This window comes from Balaenoptera ricei, chromosome 5 (assembly GCF_028023285.1).
Source record: "Balaenoptera ricei isolate mBalRic1 chromosome 5, mBalRic1.hap2, whole genome shotgun sequence".
Taxonomy (NCBI): Eukaryota; Metazoa; Chordata; class Mammalia; order Artiodactyla; family Balaenopteridae; genus Balaenoptera; species Balaenoptera ricei.
In genome coordinates this window covers 139,284,067-139,299,854 of record NC_082643.1, presented here as the reverse complement: position 1 = coordinate 139,299,854, position 15,788 = coordinate 139,284,067, and the positions used below count along the sequence as shown (strand labels likewise).

Below are 15,788 nucleotides of genomic sequence, written 5' to 3'. Positions count from 1 at the left end.
CGGCTGGGGCGGCACCAGATGTGGGCCCCGGGGCCCCTTGCACCCCAGCATCTCCTGCACGCGGTGTAGGGGGGGCTGCCTTTCGAACCAGGGGGTAACAGCAGTCTTTCCAATGTCCTAGGACATCTCAGCGGCATTCTGGACGATTCTCCGCACCGCCCAGCAAAGCGGGGCTTGCCTCTGGGAGTAACAGAGGCCACAGGTGTCCAGCGGCTGGAAGGCAACCTGGACAGTCAGTGCTCAGCTCACACGGGGCAGGGTGGGGGGGTGTTAACTTCCAGTAATTGACAAAAATCCCCTGGTTATGCGGTTGGAGCAGCGGTACCCCTCCCTCACCGCGGGTTTTCCACCTGGCACGTCGCACTCTCCAAGCCGAGGGTGTGGGCACTTGTGTGGACGCACGTGGCCTTGCATTCTTGCATGGGGGTGCCCAGTGCAAGTAGGAGGAATAGAGAATGAGGAAATAAGAAAGACAGGACACAGCAGCCAGACCCTGGAGGGAAGCCCGATGCGTGTCACAGTAAACGTCACATCACTCCACCCGAAGCTCACGCACCTCCATCACGGGAGAACTACCTCAAGCCCTCCCTCAGAGCTTATGTGCTCTTAGTTTGCTCACAAAGCTAGTAAATTTAGCAGCGCAGCTTTCCAGACCACAGGAGACCAGAAGCACAAAATGGCAAGGGGAAGGAATTCCAGAGGCCACAGGAAGTGAGCGCAGAAAGCCTGGCCACTTCATTCTAAAGGAAAGGCGACCTGTGAACTTGATCCACAGAGAAACACAAGACTCCAACCTGCTGAGATTTGCTTCCCGGGCCCCTGCTGGGTCCCAGGCTACGTGGCCCACCTAACGCTCACAACAGCCGAGAGATGCTCACCCCCGCTTTACAGATGAGGAAACTGTGACTCGCATGAGAGAATAGCCAGGACGCACTTGGCAGGTGACAGAGCTGCCCCGTGACTCCCAGAAAAGCACATGAGGCCTACTGAAAATACTGTCATCAAAGGTCATTACAAGAAAAGAAGCGCTGGCACTGAAAGTTCGCACTTAGAGAGCTGGGGTTCACAGGCACGCCCCGCTCACCTCAAGGCCCCAGGCACCCTGAGAAATGCACGCCAGCACACCCGTTCTAGGGAAGAAGAAGCCGCGCTCGGTGAGGGGCGAACGCGGTGCGGAGCGGTGCGGCCAGGACCCGGACCCAAGGCTCTGAGCCCAGTGCAAGCATCTCGGTCGGGCCGGCCCGCACCTCACACTCCGAAGAACACTGACTCGTGCCGCGTGGAGCAGACTCTGTACACAAAATTTTAGGATGAACGAATGAATGAACAAACAAGCCCTCCCTCCCCGTGACAGAGAAGTGAAGTGGAACCATATTCAATTCAAAACGCCTCCGACCTTCAATACTTCACAGCCACTGGCCACGGGGAAAGGACACCGAGTAACGAAGCTGTTTTCAGGCCGACTGGGCAGTGAGCGGACACCAGGAAGAGAGCAGAGAGGGGGTGAAAGGTCACAGGAGGGAAGACTGCAGTTCATAAAGCCCAGGCCGCAGGGCGGCCAGGGGAGATCCAATTCCGTTCGGAAACTTGGAGTGCTGGATATTGATAAAACACGGTGTCTGAGGCATGGTGGCTGGGCGTCTGTTCTTCCCGGAGGGGTCTGTTGGAGGCCAGGCCCGCGAGCAGTGGAGACCAGGGTGCTCCCACTGGTCCCTTGGGATCCCCCCCCCCACCAGGCACCCAGCTTTCTTATGACCAAGCACCCAATCTTCCCAAACAGCCTGGGAAGGAGGCACTGTGCCAGAACTCTGTTCACACACGGGACACTGAGGTCCGGTTCAGAGAGGCTGGGACGGTGCCCAGAGTCACACAGCTTTCAAATGATGGAGCCAGATTTTACCCCCCAGCTGTCCTGCTCCAAAGCCGCGCCCTTAACCCTTTGATCAAGGGCCCCCTGCTCCTCGCCTGGCACACGCAGTAAACCCTGGAGATCCAGGGGCTGCCTGACTTTCAGTCAGATGCCAGAGGGAACAGTTCAGCAGGGCAACTTGGTCACCCTACCCCCCAGGTCCCGTCTGGTGGCTTCTGAGGTTCTAAGAGCTTTGCCCCCAAAATGTGCACACACCCCTGGGTCCTCCCCGCAGCACCCTGCAGCCCGGCACACATCGGGAGGTGAGCGAGGCATCCTCTGGGGCTAACACTCCCCTCTTCCGGGTGCTGCCCCCCACCATTCCCACAAAGCCCTCTCACCTCACGGTCACGGTCAGCGCTGAACTGAATCTCCCCATTTCGCAGATGCGGAAGAGGGGTGCGCAGGAGGCCAGGCGGGGACCCGACTGCTCCAGTCATAGTTACAACAGTATCAGCAAATGTGATACAAGCGACGTCTTTTTTTTTAAAACCTTTTACTTTATATTGGAGTATAGCCGATTAACAATGTTGTGACAGTCTCATGTGCACAGCAAAGGGACTGAGCCACACACATACACATATCCATTCTCCCCCAGACTCTCTTCCCATCCAGGCTGCCACATGACACTGAGCAGAGTTCCCTGTGCTGTACAGTAGGTCCTTGTTGGTTATCCACTTTAAATACAGCAGCGCGTACATGTTAATCCCAAGCTCCCTAACTATCCCTTCCCCCCATCCTTCCCACCCTGGTAACCGTAAGTTCGTTCTCTAAGTCTGTGAGTCTCTTTCTGTTTTGTAAATAGGTTCATTTGTATCATTTCTTTTTAGATTCCGCATATAAGCGATATCATACGCTATTTGTCTTCCTCTGATTTACTTCACTCAGTATGACCATCTCTAGGTCCATCCATGTTGCTGCAAACGGCATTATTTCAACGTCTTACACTTTCAAAGTTTGTGCACCTACACGCCTCAGAGGGGAGATGCCGAGACTCAGGACCGAGCCCTCGGCACCCCCCTCACGTCCCCCTCGGCCTCACCTCACACACTGAGGCTGCCGACCAGACACACCTGAGACCCCCGATGCGTGCTCCGCCCCGTCTCCCCAAGTCCCCGAAGGGACGGAGCCCCAGTGCCCGCAGCGGAGGCCGTGTGATCGTGTGTGCTGCTCACTCCCCGCCCCCCCTAAATTCCGGGGGAAGTGAACCACAATGGGGGAAGAGACAGGACCGGCAGGCCGTTGTCAGCCAAGTCTCCATGTGGGTCCCCGGGGCAGGGGAGGACGGGGTGGAGGACAGGACGTGCTTCCACAGTCCCAGCAGGCACAGAGCACCCGTTTTCCTTCTCTCCACCCACCTCCCCAGCCTTTCCCAGACAGGTCACATCCCCTGATCCTTGAGATACTGTTGGTCTTTGTTTTCATTGTTGTGCCTTCGCATCTGCCTTGTGTCCTCCTCACTACTCCTAAGGGTACTGGGAGATTACAGCGCAAGCTGCTGGCCAGATGCCCTTTTGCACAAGTCCCGTCCCCACCTCTGGAAGCGCAGGTTCTAACGGCCGCTCAAGACAACAGCAAGCACACAGCTCGTCCCGTATCCCTGGATGGAAGCCCGGCACCGCCCACGCCACGCGGCTCCCCTCACCCCGCACTTGGCCATGTCGGTCCAGGGCTCGCTGGGTGGGAAACACCAGCCCCCAGGGGGATGAGTAGAAATGATGACAGAGCAAAGGGGGGGGGGGGCGTCTCGCAGAGCCCGAGCCAGTGGGGGAAGTCGGAGTGGAAATGCTCTGGAAATTTTTGCTTCTCTGAACAACCTTCCGGCCTCCTTGGGAGTTCAGCTTACGCCCCGGAGCACAGGATCTGACAGCGATTATCGCAGGCCCGCTGCTGCAGATAGGATTACTCCATCTCAAGTGGCCCAACCCTGGGAAATCCCAAGCCCACTTCATACGGGAGGAGTGCCCCACTCCTCCCCACCAGGGTTCACCCTGAGGAAGCCTGCACACATGTACCCAGTGTTTTAGGGCTCATGCTAGCTTGTCTGGTTTGGTTCACCAGAACATCAGTTTGACTGGATGCACTTACAAAAAGAAACTGGTGCGCTACCCCGCATATCCGTACATTCCATTACTACCGTATCTCATAGATTCTAAGACCTGTGGGCTTCTTTTTTTTTTTCTCACATTTTAACTTCTTTGAAATTGGAATGTGGCTTATAATCAATGCCATTCCTTAGTGGTGAATAAAATAATGATGCAATTTAGAGAGCATCTAAGAGAGTTTTTAAATTGCGTGAAACGCAGCAGCTGAAATGTTTAAATACAGCAAGGCTAAGATTGCACCTCTTTTTCTGGCTGACACCCTACCCTGCCGTATCCAGATCAACTCACGGCAGGCCTTTCATACCATCCGTGGTCACAAGAATGGAGTCCTTTAAAATGGACTTGCACTGGAGGTAGAAATGGTTCATGAAAGTGGCGAAGGTGACCCTAGCAAATCATAGAGAGACCCCCCCAACCCCATCCACATGACCTCAGCACATGTTCACACACTTCCCCATGCCAATCTTGCTGCCTCCATGCTTAAATGCCCCAGAAACCACCCGTTGCCCCTGGGTAAAGTCAAGACTTCTTACCAAACTCCCAGAGCCCACCCCCCTTCTGAGCTGGCTCTGCAACCTCAATCTCCCATCCAGGGCCCACCCCCCGCTTCCCTGAACACACACACTCTTTCTTGCCTCAGTCCCTTTGCACATGCTGTTCTCTCAGCTCTTCTCCAGCTGGGAAACTCCTATTCATCCTTCAAGACCTCAGGCTACTCATCACGCAATCATCATTTATTCAGCACCTGCTACATGCCAAGCCCTGTCCCAGGCACTGAGGAAGCCACAGCAAACAAAACAGGCAGAGTCCTGCCCTCCTGGAGTTTGCATTCTAGAGGAGGGGGGAGCCACAAGCAAAACAAGTGCGCTGGAGTGAAGCCATTGGGAAGAAGCATAAGAAGGGTTGGGGTGTTGCCATCTTAGATAGAGCAGCTAGGGAAGGCTCCCTGAGAAGGTGACTTTGGAGTATAGACCTGAAGGAGTGGGGGAGGGGAGGCGTGTGGCCATCAGGGGAGGGCATTCCAGGCTGGGAGAACTGCAAGTGCAAAGGCCTGAGACGGGATCATGCCTGGAATATTCAAGTAGTAGCGAGGAGGCCAGTGTGTTTGGGTGGGAGAGAAGCAGGAGATGAGATTGAATAGGAATGGAGACTGGACCCAGTAGAGCCTTGTGGTCCACTGGGATCATGTGACTCTTTCTCTGAGAGAACTGGGGAGACCAGGGAAAGCTCAGAGCATTGCCATCCTCACAGCTCAGGGTGATATTTTCACAGGATCCCTGAGTGCAGAGCAAACCAAAGGGACCAGGGCAGGAGCACGGAGACCAGCTGGAAGGCTGTTGCAGTAACACCTACCTCCATCATAGAGCTTCCTGCAAAAGCCTCAGCATTTGGAGTTTGGCCTGCTGTCGTCATGGAAACGCCCGGTTCCCTTAGCAAGAACTGTGCTTCACCCTTCCAAGTGTCTGCCCAGTGCATGCGACCGTGTCAGGCGCAGGTGTGAATGAATGAATGAATGAACTGATGAACAAATGAAGGGATGCCGGAGAGGACATTATTATAACCAACGCTCTGCTGTCTCTCGGTGCCCAAGAGGAAGGCCAGCTCAGCTGGGGGTGGTGCGTGGCTAGTGCAGAGGGGCTGGCTGGGTTTCTAACCATGAACTTCATTCCTCGGTGGGGTGTACGGTTCTAGCTCAGAAAATAGAGGGTTTTTTTCCCTTGACGTCCTGAAGCTTCTTTCTACTTACTTTACATTTGGTAAAATGCTTCACAAAAAGAACACTAAAGCTCTGTTTTGGTCCTCACCTCCTTGACAGTGGCTTTAAAGAGAACTCTTGGATCTAGGCAGGATCGTTTTTATCATGGAAAGGCACATTTTCATTTTAGGTTAAGTTTTCTAAGCAACACTTTTCATAGCAACTATTAGTCCCCAGACGTGACTTTAAAAACATGCACTTGGCAGAGATGTGGCGGTGGAATCTGTAAGTGACTGGGCTGGACCACCGCGCTCCGGGCCAGAGGGACGGAGGGCGGGGTCGGGGTCCCATGCTGGAGGGGCCGGGACACGGGCCACGCCGGCATCACGGCACCGGGTGTCTCGGATGGAGGGGCAGGCACGGTGGCCGCCAGGCCCTCCTCCTGCTGGAGTTTAGATCAAACGCGCTCAGCCAGCCCTGTCAGGGTGAAGGCGCCAGGAGGGAGCCGCGGTATTTCTGGAACACAATGTGCTTGCACGGCACGCCAGCCCACGCGCGCGCACCCCGCTCTGCCTCCACCGCGCATGTGCGACCCGACACCCGCAGATGTCCCTGGATGGATGACGGGGCTTTAAGCCCACAGCATGTTCATTTCCCGCGGCTGCCGTACAGATGACCACAGACCGGGGTGGGGGCGGGGGGGAGGTGCTTAGAACAACAAAAATTTCTTTTCCTCGCAGTCCTGGAGACCGGAAGTCTGAAAGCAGCATCCCTGGGCAGAATCCAGGTGTGGGCAGGGCTGGGTTTCCTGGGGGAGAAGGAGCTCTAAGCCCCTCCTTGTCTTTGGTGGCGCGCAGCAATTCCGGCGGTTCTGGCTGCATCCTTCCCATCTCCACCTCTGTCTCCACATGGCCTTCTCCCTCTGCATGTCCCTGTGTCTCAGATCTCCCGCTCCTTTCCCAGGTAAGGACACCAGTCATTGGAGTTAAGGCCTGGATGATGTCCCCCCGAAATCCTTAATGTGATTAATTCCTCAAAGACCCTGTTTCCAAACAAGCTCACGTTCCCAGGTACTGGGGTTGGGACATGGACACATCTCTGTGGGGGACGCTGTTCAACTCACTACACCCACCATCAGGCCAAGGGGACATGAGCCCCGGTCAACACTGCAACCCCACCCCCGCCGAGCGTAGGTCCCTCGCACCGACCCCCAATCTCCCTCTGCCACTGGCTGCTCGCCTATCTCACCCACTCCAGACCTCTGCTGTTTCAGAGAACGACAATGCCATCTTCCCAGGACACCACCAGCAAGCACCCTGCTTCCCAGCTGACCCCTCCCCATTGTAGCTCCCTTCCCTCCACAGACATGCAGACACAAGACACGTGGACCTTGCCCCATCCAGGGGCCTGAGTCTCGGGGTCCTTCAAGGATATGGACCACCCCGCAGCAGAAGACCTGAGGGGTATGAGGCTCGCTCTGGGGGCCCTGCAGGGGTCCAGGCCCGCTACTCAGATCACGTTTCAGGCCGTGTAGACGACCAACCGGGTTCCCTCCTGGAAAGCCCCTTCTCCACACAGCTGGCGCCAGCTGGCTCCAACATGCCCAAGGCAGGTGGTTTGCCAAGTTTCTTGAGCATAAAGGTCACCTACCTGTGGAGTTGTCACAAAGGCAGACCTTCACCAGCAGCAGCTGTTCCTATTACTTACTGACAGATGGACTGACAGCCCCGCACCCGCCGTGCCCAAGACAAGCCCATCTTTTCATCCTTTCAACCTTTCCCTCCTTTATCCAACAAGCAGGGCCACGGGGGCTGCCAGGACCAGATGCAGAGAAGCATGTCCCCAGTCGGCTCCAAGGTGGGGAGACAGATCCCCCCTCTGCAACGGGACCCTCAGAGCTGGAACCACCTGCGGGGGCTTCCCCAAGGACCCCAGGCTCTGCCCTTGATTAAGCAGGTGTCTTGTGCAAAGAACTGAAATAAACATCTATGGATTTACACACCACTCTTAGGTGAAAAGGGAAAAAAAGTTAGCAGCCGTAGTAATACTAAAAAAACAATGAAATTTTAAAGGCTTGGGGGAAAGGAAATGCTTACTCATTTCTAACAATCCCTGTGTCTGTCCCTTGTGGTAGTAATTTTCCAGCTAAACTAGGAATGAGGCGCTTGTTTAACCCATTGATTCAATCAATACACATTTACTGAGAAACTATCAGTACGAAGTGCTTGGAGGGGGCTACAGCCCCGCGTCGGCCCTGATACCAGCCGCGCCCACTGGCAGTCCCAGGGATGCCCCAGCCTGCCACGCCTCCTCCCACCGAAAATTCAGGACACCCCACGAGCCAGCCACAGTGAGGGGGGGCACTGCGGCTCGGAGGGGGTCATGACCATGCCTAATGTTCCCACCACGAGTGGTCAAGCTGGGACTTGAGTGCAGGCAGCCTGGCTCTGGCGTTTCAGGCTGAGCACGGCAACGCCGGACAACTGAGGCAGAAGGTGACCCGTGTTTTTACTGACATCCAAAGCAGCAGAGCCTGAGTGGCCGCTCCTATAGGTCCCGGGCAAACAGGGAAGGCCTCCTGGAAGAGGTGGCATCTGAGCTGGCCCTCAGGACACGGGAGGTGAGACCTGCTGAGGGACAGGCCTGCTCGTCTCCACACCCTGGTAACCAGGCTGGAGCCTGACACACCGGAGCACAGGGAGTGTTTGTTGAATGAATGAATGAATGAATCACAGCAGACTGGTGTGGAGACAAAGAAAGAGGTCCTAATGCTGTTTTGGGTAGGAATCGCTGTTTCTGTGTCATCTTAGACACATCCCAGGAGACGATGTGAGGTCATCCTGAGCAAGCTCAGAGCACAGCGTGCATGGAAGGTCTGAGCAAAGGTCCCTTGAAGGAAGGAAAGAATGAGGGAGGGAGGGGGCGGGAGGAGGAGTCCTCAACCTCCCATTTCATTCATAGCCATTCCCCAAATCAAGGCCAGATCTCAGATATTTCAGCCACTGAGTCCACAGCCTTCCCCCGACTTCCACTGAGAAACCCTGAGCCACCAAGCTGCCTGCCCAGGCCAGGCCACCAGCTCCTCTGCAGCCCTTGTGGTGAGGGGCACAGGCTTTGGGGGTGAGCCGAGACCCAACTCGCGGGTGGCAAGAAAGCCCCCCACACACACACACACAGCTCTGCAGCAGCTCGGAGGGTGGGGTGCAGGACCCCAATAAAGGGGAAAAACGCAGGGTGGGTCTGCTGAGACCACTGCCCTGTGGAAGTGGGGCTGGGGGAGGAAGGGGAGGAGTCTGGCTTTCCACAAATGACTGCAGCCTTGGCCCTGGTCCTGGGCTGAAAATAAAGATAGAACAGAGCCAGCCCCCCTGCCCTTGGGGGAGAGAATGAGGCCCTGCGGTGGGCAAGTGCCCCCCACCCAACATACGTCCACATCCTAATACCCCAATCCTGCCACGTGACCCGATTTGGACAAAGGGTCTCTGCAGGTGTTCAGACGTTAGTGAAGGATCTCGAGGTGAGATCATCCTGGACTACCAGGTGGGCCCTAAATCCAGTGACAAGTGTCCTATGAGAGACAGAAGAGGAAAAGGCAGAGTAGCAGGCCACACGGGGACAGAGGCAGAGACTGCGGTGATGCGGCCACAAGCCAAGCAACACCTGGAGGCACAGAAGCTGGAAGAGGCAGGAAAGAGCCTCCCCTGGAGCCTCCTGAGGGAGCCCAGCCCTGCTGACACACCGACCTTGGACTTCTGGCCTCCAGAACGGCGAGAATAAATTCCTGCTGTTTAAATCGCCCAGCGTGTGGCACTTTGTTACAGTGTTTGAGAAAAGAACACAGTCAGGCTGGACCCTGACATGGGAGAGCGAGACCAGAACCAGACAGAACCGGGCCACCCCCGAGGCTGGGCTCTACCTGTGGGCCGGGGCCTCCTGTCCCAGCCGGGCAGCCCGGCCTGGCGGTCCTCACCCTGGGGCACCGAAGGGCAGGACGGCAGGAAGCAGACCGCTGGCCTGTGGAGGAGGTCCCCTGCTGCGCCTGCCCCCAGCCCCAGTGTCTGAGGGCTGGGGAGAGACCGGCCTATTTTCAGTCACAGGAGAAAACGAACACCCTCAAACAAACGTGCCGCGTGGCACTTGAATGAGAACCGCGCGGCCTCGCCACCTGTAAACATGAAGCGTGCCCACTTCCCAGGGAAGGAGGACGCTCCCCTCGCTCTGTGCACAGCCGGTCAGCACGAGCCACCGCAAAGGACTGGAGGAGCAGACAGAGGGGTCCAGGTGACAGCGGCTTGTGCTCTGGGGACACCCGAGGCCAGGCCAGCGGGGGGTCCCGGCACCCACACCTGCAGAGTCGCGCACCCCACGCCCGTGGCCAAGCGTGCGAGCAGCGGCCTGCCGCCTCTTTCTCACCTGCTCACTGAACAACGGCAGCTCGAAGGTCACCTCCAACGCCCCGCCCTGGGCAGGAGAGCTCCGGCTCCCCTTCTGCATCCCGCAGCCCCACCGCGATCCTCACCTCGGCGCGGGGCCCCAGGCTCTTTGTTTACCTGTCTGCTCCCCGACCTGGCCGGAGCCCCGAGGACGCTGCCTTAGGCCTGGCACACACAGGTCCTCAGGACACGTGCGGAGGATGAATGGATGAGAGCGTGAGTGGACGAATGAAGTTCTCGGCCGGCTCCCAACATCCCCGGCGTCCGTGGCATTCCCGGCGTTCCCGGCGTCCCCGGCGTCCCCGACGTCCCCGGCATTCCCGGCGTTCCCGGCGCCCCCGACGTCCCCGGCGCCCCCGACGTCCCCGCCGTCCCTGGACGTCCCCGCCGTCCCCAGCACGCCTCACGCCCCCGGCGTTCCCCACGTCCCCGGCGTTCCCGGCGTTCCCGACACGCCTGACGTCCCCGGCGTCCCCGACGTCCCCGGCCTCCCCGATGTCCCCGACGATCCCGGCGTCCCCAACACGCCTGACGTCCCCGGCGTTCCCGGCGTCCCCGACGTCCCCGGCGTCCCCGGTCAACAGCGAGGAGGAGACACAGGTCGCGGCAGGTTCGCTGAGCGACCCGCATCAATGCCAAGTAGAGCCTGGCCGCAGGCCCCTCGCCCAGCCCGGTCTGGAGGAACCCCAGGAGGTGGGTGTCCACTGTGCACCCTGCCACTCCCACAACCCCAGCACAGAGGAGGGGCAGCCCCAGGATGGTCGCCGGCCCCCGGGCCATGGCCACCTCGAAGCAGCGTGAGTGGAGAAGATGGGTTTAGTGACAGCCTCTGCCCACAAGGCTGCTCGGCCGAATGCAGGAAGAGAATCCCAGAGCCGGGAGGGGACCACGCGAAATCCACGCCGAGGTCACACACACACAGCAGGTTAAACCAGGTCAAGACGTGCCCGGCTCCTTCCCGGGACAATGGGGAAGATGACAAAGCCCAGGGCGGGTGTCCTGCCCATCTTGGATCGTGAGTGGCGATCACTCACTCACGTCCCAGGAAGCCAGCACGGGAGGCTGGGTCACGGGACCGGCAGCAGAGGGGCTGGGGGAGTGGAGTGTGGCGGCAGAAGGGGCCCACGGCTGGGCAGGGAGAGGAGGAGGCCATGGGGACAAGCACGCCTGATCCACCATCTGAGTCCTTGGAGCATCTCCCCGAAAAGGAAGCTAAGGCTCAGGAAGGTTCCAGAACACATCCACGGTCACTGGTCAGTGGAGAGGCTGGCGGCAGACGGTCCTTCCTCCACACCGCCTGGCCTCGAGGGGCAGCACTCGGGGGAGAGACAGTGCCCACCCGCATGAGGACAATCCAGAGCCTTCTTCTTGGCCAGGGGATCCGAGGGGGTCCTCCTGGCAGCCGCAGTCCCTGGGGGCACTGCCCCCACTGCAGATCCGCCCGGCCTCGGCCAGCCCCACACATCACGTGCAGCTGGACCCTCTCTGCTGCTCCCTCGATTCACTGTGCGGACACACACTCAGCCAATCCACCCATCGGAGGGACGTGATAAGCCACAGCCATGCGGTTTCCACGGCCACAGTTGCTAAGGGATATCCTGGAGGTCGGTACCACAATTTGCCCAGTGGTCCCCTCATGAGAACCCTCAGGAGGGTGGCCACGTGCTCTCAGGGACCCTCCTTGGCCACCTCACCAAAGAGCCCCAGTCACCATCCAGCCTGTCTCCTTGCATATACAGCTGACCCTTGAACAATGCGGGGGTTGGGTGCTAACCCTTTGCACAGTCAAAAATCCGTGTGTACCTTATAGCCAGCCCTGCACATCCACAGTTCTGCATCAGCAGATTCGACCAACTGCAGATCTGTTATTAGCACTTAGTATTTACTATTGAAAATAACCTGCATGTAAGTGGACCCACGAAGTTCAAACCTGTGTTGCTCATGGTTCAACTGTATTTCCTTAGTAAAACCTATCCCTACCAGCAGTTACCTGGGAATCCTATTTGTTGATTTGTTTCTTGTTTTGTGTCCCTCATACCAGACTGAAAGCTCTGAGAGGACAGGGACCTGTAACAGTCTTGTTATTTCTCTATCCCAGAGCTTAGACAGTGGCCTGTAGGGGGAGGCCCTCAGTGCACTGTGGATGGATGGATGGATGGATGGATGGCCAGGTGGATGACAGATTCGTGGATGGATGGATGCATGGCCAGGTGGATGACAGATTCATGGATGGATAGATAGGTGGGTGTGTGGATGGATGAATGAGTGGATGGGTTGGTGGTTGGGTGAATGAATGGATGGTAGCATGAGTGGATGGGTGGGTGGATAGAAAAATGGGAAGATGGGATAGACGGATGGATGGGTGGATGGATGGAAGAATGAATGAATAGAAGGAATAAAAGGAAGAAAGGAAGGAAGGATAGAAGAAAGGAAGGGAGTATCAGCATCTCCTGCCCCTCTTTGCAAAGAATAACAATGGAGTGCCGCACAGTTTCAAAAGGAAGGAAGGGAAATCCGGAGAGCTTCTTGGAGGAAGTGACCTCTGAGATACCCCCTGAATGCTAGGCACAGGTTGGCTGGATGGAGAAGAGGGAAGGTGCAATCAAATCCTGCATTTCAGCTGAGGCCCTTTGGAGTTTTCATTATCACCTTCCCACTGCATTAACACCATTTTTATAAAGCTAATTTCCTAATGCACCTCCACCCCCAGGACTCCTATATCTTGCTCAAATCTATCTTGTATACGCATAAAATGTATTTATCAATATTGTTTGGTTTTTTCCCCTGGAATGGAATGTAAATTGCATTTCATATATGATGCAGATTCTCCAATCCACACAAATCAAATGAAAAGGACCTTGGATGGCTGGTTCGCCCATTTCTTTACAATGTCAGGACGCACAGAGGGCCACATTCAGGGAACCCTGGCCTGCGCATAACCTCTGCGCCCTCTGTCACTACCAGGTAACGCTGCTGTAAAGGGTGTTTCTTCCTTTTATTTTTTCTCAACCCAGTGTCTCAGGCAGTTTGCTGAAGAGTCAGGTTCCCAATCCACTGTAATTGAATAATCAATTGCTGCTTCCTTAATAACTGAATTTATTAAATGCAGAATATATACAGCTGATCATTCAAGGAACTAATCTGCAAGTCAGAGCTTTTGAGGGGTTGTTTAAAGAGAAGATCCATATGTTTCATAAATCTGGAATGTGGAGGAAGGAGGGAGTAATAGCAAGACAGGGAAATAAATTTCCGTGGCGTGATTTGCGTTCGATAAATATAATCTCATGCCTTGGCCCTGGGGGTCTTGGCAGACAAACGGCACACTTAACTAACAAAGCAGCACGGACTGCCTGGACCAAAAATCAAGACGTGGTGCATTGGGGCACTCACGGAGCCCCACCTGAGCTGCCTGGAGCCAGACCCTCCCTTTGAGGGACCTCCGAATTCCACCACCTAAAATCCGCTACATGGGACTCGCCAGCCCCCACGGCCTTCATGGGCTGGACCAAATACCTGCCTTAAAAACGTAATGTTAGAGGGACTTCCCTGGTGGTCCAGTGGTTAGGACTCAGCGCTTCCACTGCAGGGGGCACGGGTTCGATCCCTGGTCGGGGAACTGAGATCCCACATGTCATGTGGCCAAAAAAAATGAAAAGAAAAACCAAACCAACAACAGCAACAACAAAAGACACATAAGGGGAGAGAGTGTAAGAGAACCCCCAGGCACGCCAGCACCTGTCACAGTGCCCGGCACTCAGAGGGGGAGACAGGCAGTGAAGGAAACTTCGGACTCTATTCTGTGAGTCAGCCTTTCGCAATCTGGTGTGCCCTACAGATGTTACAGGTGTCCTGGGGTGGGGGGGGAAACCAGGCTTTCATGATCAAGTAAGTTTGGGGACACTCTGTTAAAGTTAATACACTTCTCCACTACAGGACTTGTCAGAGCCTTTAAAGGCAGCTGGGCAAGCTGAGGCTGTAGGACACTCTCCCAGCTCCTCCTCTTCCCCTTCCCAGCACCTGTTAGGAGAAACTAGACCCGCTGTTCCCTGGCGCTCAGCTCAGGAAACGCTACTGAAAGAAACTGAGAGCCACCGAAGACTCATCTCCCTGATCCAAAGGATGCCTCCCATCACGAACTCTCCTTGGCTTAGAGCAGCGGCAACGATGGGCAGGCAGTCACACCAAGCGGACCCAAGCACATGCATGCTCTCCAAGGACGAAGGCACCCAGCCTAGGCCAAGCCAGGAAGCTCCGTCTCCCACTGACCCAGCCAACCTGGGTCCTGGGGCAGGTCTGGGCATCACACGGCTGACGTGAGCTAGGGGGTCACACATGAAGCCAGCCTCTCTGGAGGGTGGGAAGGGCACGCGGTCACTAATCCTGGAAACCCTCAATAGGTGCAGAAATGAAGAGCCAGCCCAGGGCTCCCTTGCTGGGGAGGTCACGCTCCGGCCCACCCAAGGGAGCCCACCCATGGCCAGCCTGGGCTGGATGCTGCCGACACCCTAACTGGACCACCTATGGCCTCCTCCACGGGATTCCTGGTATAAGGAGCGCCAGACAAGCCCAGAAGCAGTGATCACACTCACAGAGCTGGGATCAGGGCTAGGAGGGGCAAAGGGGGCAGAGACAGAGGCTGTGGGAGCTCAGAGGCTGGGCCTGACCCAGGCATGTAACCCAGGGAGGCTTCCTGGAGGCTGCATGGGGGGGCAGAGGTGAGGAACTCGAAAGATCCTGGCCTGAGAGGAGCCCACGGTCCAGCTGTGGAGACATGAGAGCAGAATTGATGTCAGGCCTCGGGAATTCTGGGGCAAGTCCTGGTACCCTTCAGCTCTTTGCCAGATGAGAGGCAAACAAGGAGGCCCTGACACTGGGTATCCCCTATTTCCATCCCAGACCCCGAGACCAGAGCCCAGCCAGGCACTGGCTCACAGAACCGTCTGGTTTAGTCTCCCACTCTGCTCCAACCTTGGTCCAGGCCCAGGTCCCACTGCCCCCTCACACCCCACCCCACCCCACCCCTGCACATGGCCCAGCAAACCAAGGTGCCTGTCACTCCTGCATGCTCACTTTTGCTGTTCCCTCAGCAGGGAATGCAATTCCACACATCTTAAGCCTTCAAGGACCTGCTGAAATGCCACTTCCTCCAGGAAGCCTTCCTGGTTCTCGTCTCCTCACCACACTGTTCCTTCACTCTGAGCTGGAGCAACCTCCCTTTCCCCAAAACCCTCCTGACTCTCTCTGTCTCTCTCTATCTCTCGTTGGGGGGCAGAGTGCTTTCCTGCCTGGTTTAGGGTTACTACATTGGTGCGTCATCCCCAGAACAGCCCGTGAGCATTTTGGGTAGTAATCATCTTAGCTCTCACCCACCCATTCATTCACTCCTTCCACAAACACCTGTTGAAGACCCTCTGGTGCTGGGGACACAGTGGTGAAGGCCAGGCGGGCACATGGTGACACGCTTCTCTCCTCACATTGCCCCTTCCGTCCTCATGATGCAGCGACATGAAGAAGGAGAGCCTCCCACGGTGGTGGGCCCGGAGGTCCTGGGGCACCCAGAGGGGCAGCCCCTCTCCCGTACTCCTGCTCATTTCCCTCACGCTCACAGACAACAATAACTTCCTGCATACGGGGCTCTGTGTGTG

The 15,788-nt window shown here is 56.7% G+C and overlaps 1 protein-coding gene across 2 annotated transcripts in view; it reads right to left on the bottom strand.

Moving 5' to 3' along the window:
- The window catches only part of SORCS2 (sortilin related VPS10 domain containing receptor 2), a 506,781-nt gene that overhangs the window by 433,845 nt on the left and 57,148 nt on the right, over positions 1-15,788 (bottom strand). The window lies entirely within an intron of this gene.